The sequence below is a fragment of the Schistocerca gregaria genome, unplaced genomic scaffold, assembly GCF_023897955.1.
Source record: "Schistocerca gregaria isolate iqSchGreg1 unplaced genomic scaffold, iqSchGreg1.2 ptg000292l, whole genome shotgun sequence".
In the NCBI taxonomy this organism is placed as follows: Eukaryota; Metazoa; Arthropoda; class Insecta; order Orthoptera; family Acrididae; genus Schistocerca; species Schistocerca gregaria.
The window spans coordinates 485,710-489,445 of NW_026061780.1; positions in this window are offsets into that span (position 1 = coordinate 485,710).

The window sequence follows — 3,736 nt, forward strand, 5'->3', positions numbered from 1 at the left end:
ATTTTGCTTGAAAGAAGGACTAGCAGCTGCGTTGCACGGGAGAATGTGAAAAGGGTTCATATGTAGTAAAAACCTGAGAAATCCGTCCGTTTTCGTCATTTGTTATCGAATCGACTTAAAGCCAGATCGTCACATTGGATGCTTTTCTCTCTGAAATGGTTACGTTTATCGTCTGCAAAGCTATGTCACGTGCTGCGGTATGCGGAGACACTAAAAGCACCATAGTAGAACACAGAAGAAGCTTCTAAGTTGAAGCAATAAAAAGTAACAAGTAGTACAATTCAAGTATTAGTTGTCGATTATTCACTTTTTAGCCGGCTTTATTGGCTTGGACATGACCTAGTACCTTAAGATTTTGCTTGAAAGGAGGACTAGCAGCCGCGTTGCACGGGAGAATGTGAAAAGGGTTCATATGTAGTAAAAACCTGAGAAATCCGCCCGTTTTCGTCATTTGTTATCGAATCAACTTAAAGCCAGATCGTCACATTGGCCGCATTTCTCTCTGAGACGGTTACGTTTATCGTCTGCAAAGCTATGTCGCGTGCTGCGGTATGCGGAGACACTAAAAGCACCATAGTAGAACACAGAAGAAGCTTCTAAGTTGAAGTAATAGCCAGTAAGAATTAGTACAATTCAAGTTTTAGGCGTCGATTATTCACTTTTTAGCCAGTTTGATTGCTTGGACATGACCTAGGACCTTATGATTTTGCATGAAAGGAGGACTAACAGCCGCGGTGCACGGGAGAATGTGAAAAGTGTTCATATGTACTAAAAACCTGAGAAATCCGTCCGTTTTCGTCATTTGTTATCGAATCGACTTAAAGCCAGATCGTCACTATTGCCGCTTTCCTCTCTGAAACGGTTACGTTTATCGTCTGCAAAGCTATGTCACGTGCTGCGGTATGCGGAGACACTAAAAGCACCATAGTAGAACACAGAAGAAGCTTCTAAGTTGAAGCAATAAAAAGTAACAAGTAGTACAATTCAAGTATTAGTTGTCGATTATTTACTTTTTAGCCGGCTTTATTTTCTTGGACATGACCCAGTACCCTAAGATTTTGCATGAAAGGAGGACTAGCAGCCGCGTTGCACGGTAGAATGTGAAAAGAGTTCATATGTACTAAAAACATGAGAAATCCGTCCGTTTTCGTCATTTGTTATCGAATCGACTTAAAGCCAGATCGTCACATTTTCCGCTTTTCTCTCTGAGACGGTTACATTTATCGTCTGCAAAGCTATGTCGCGTGCTGCGGTATGCGGAGACACTAAAAGCACCATAGTAGAACACAGAAGAAGCTTCTAAGTTGAAGTAATAGCCAGTAAGAATTAGTACAATTCAAGTTTTAGGCGTCGATTATTCACTTTTTAACCAGTTTGGTGGCTTGGACATGACCTAGGACCTTAAGATTTTGCATGAATGGAGGACTAGTAGAAGCGTTGCACGGGAGAATGTGAGAGGTGTTCATATGTAGTAAAAACCTGAGAAATCCGTCCGTTTTCGTCATTTGTTATCGAATCGACTTAAAGCCAGATCGTCACATTGGCCGCTTTTCTCTCTGAGACGGTTACATTTATCGTCTGTAACGCTATGTCGCGTGCTGCGGTATGCGGAGACACTAAAAGCACCATAGTAGAACACAGAAGAAGCTTCTATGTTGAAGTAATAGCCAGTAAGAAGTAGTACAATTCAAGTTTTAGGCGTCGATTATTCACTTTGTAGCCGTCTTTGGTGGCTTGGACATGACCTAGGACCTTAAGATTTTGCATGAAAGGAGGACTAGCAGCCGCGTTGCACGGGTGAATGTGAAAAGTGTTCATATGTACTAAAAACCTGAGAAATCCGTCCGTTTTCGTCATTTGTTATCGAATCGACTTAAAGCCAGATCGTCACATTGGCCGCTTTTCTCTCTGAGACGGTTACATTTATCGTCTGCAAAGCTATGTAGCGTAATGCGGTATGTGGAGACACTAAAAGCACCATAGTAGAACACAGAAGAAGCTTCTAAGTTGAAGCAATAGGCAGTAAGAAGTAGTACAATTCAAGTTTTGGCTATCGATTATTCACATTTTAGCCGGCTTTGGTGGCTTGGACATGACCTAGGACCTTAATATTTTGCATGAAAGGAGGACTAGCTGCCGCGGTGCACGGGAGAATGTGAAAAGTGTTCATATGTAGTAAAAACCTGAGAAATCCGTTCGCTTTCGTCATTTGTTATCGAATCGACTTAAAGCCAGATCGTCACTATGGACGATTTTCTCTCTGAAACGGTTACGTTTATCGTCTGCAAAGCTATGTCACGTGCTGCGGTATGCGGAGACACTAAAATCACCATAGTAGAACACACAAGAAGCTTCTAAGTTGAAGCAATAACCAGTACGAAGTAGTACAAATCAAGTTTTAGTTGCCGATTATTCACTTTTTAGCCGGCTTTATTGGCTTGGACATGACCTAGTACCTTAAGATTTTGCTTGAAAGGAGGACTAGCAGCCGCGTTGCACGGGAGAATGTGAAAAGGGTTCATATGTAGTAAAAACCTGAGAAATCCGTCCGTTTTCGTCATTCGTTATCGAATCGACTTAAAGCCAGATCGTCACATTGGATGCTTTTCTCTCTGAAACGGTTACGTTTATCGTCTGCAAAGCTATGTCACGTGCTGCGGTATGCGGAGACACTAAAAGCACCATAGTAGAACACAGAAAAAGCTTCTAAGTTGAAGCAATGGTCAGTAAGAAGTAGTACAAATCAAGTTTTGGCTATCGATTATTGATTTTTTGCCGGCTTTGGTGCCTTGGACATGAGGTGGAACCTTAAGATTTTGCATGAAAGGAGGACTTGCAGCCGCGGTGCACGGGAGAATGTGAAAAGTGTTCGTATGTAGTAAAAACCTGAGAAATCCGTTCGTTTTCGTCTTTTGTTATCAAATCGACTTAAAGCCAGATCGTCACATTGGCCGCTTTTCTCTCTGAGACGGTTACATTTATCGTCCTCAAAGCTATGTCGCGAGCAGCGGTTTGCGAAGACACTAAAAGCACCATAGTAGAACACAGAGTAAGCTTCTAAGTTTAAGCAATGGCCAGTAAGAAGTAGTACAATTCAAGTTTTGGCTATCGATTATTGATCTTTAGCCGGCTTTGGTGCCTTGGACATGAGGTGGAACCTTAAGATTTTGCATGAAAGGAGGACTAGCAGCCGCGTTGCACGGGAGAATGTGAAAAGGTTTCTTATGTAGTAAAAACCTCAGAAATACGTACGTTTTCGTCATTTGTTATCGAATCGACTTAAAGCCAGATCGTCACTATGGCCGCTTTTCTCTCTGAAACGGTTACGTTTATCGTCTACGAAGCTATGTCACGTGCTGCGGTATGCGGTGACACTAAAAGCACCATAGTAGAACACAGAAGAAGCTTCTAAGTTGAAGTAATAGCCAGTAAGAAGTAGTACAATTCAAGTTTTAGGCGTCGATTATTCACTTTTTAGCCGGCTTTGGTGGCTTGGACATGACCTAGGACTTTAAGATTTTGCATGAAAAGAGGACTAGCAGCCGCGTTGCACGGGAGAATGTGAAAAGTGTTCATATGTAGTAAAAACCTGAGAAATCCGTCCGTTTTCGTCATTTGTTATCTAATCTACTTAAAGCCAGATCGCCACATTGGCCGCTTTTCTCTCTGAGACGGTTACATTTATCGTCTGCAAAGCTATGTCGCGTGCTGCGGTATGCGGAGACACTAAAATCAC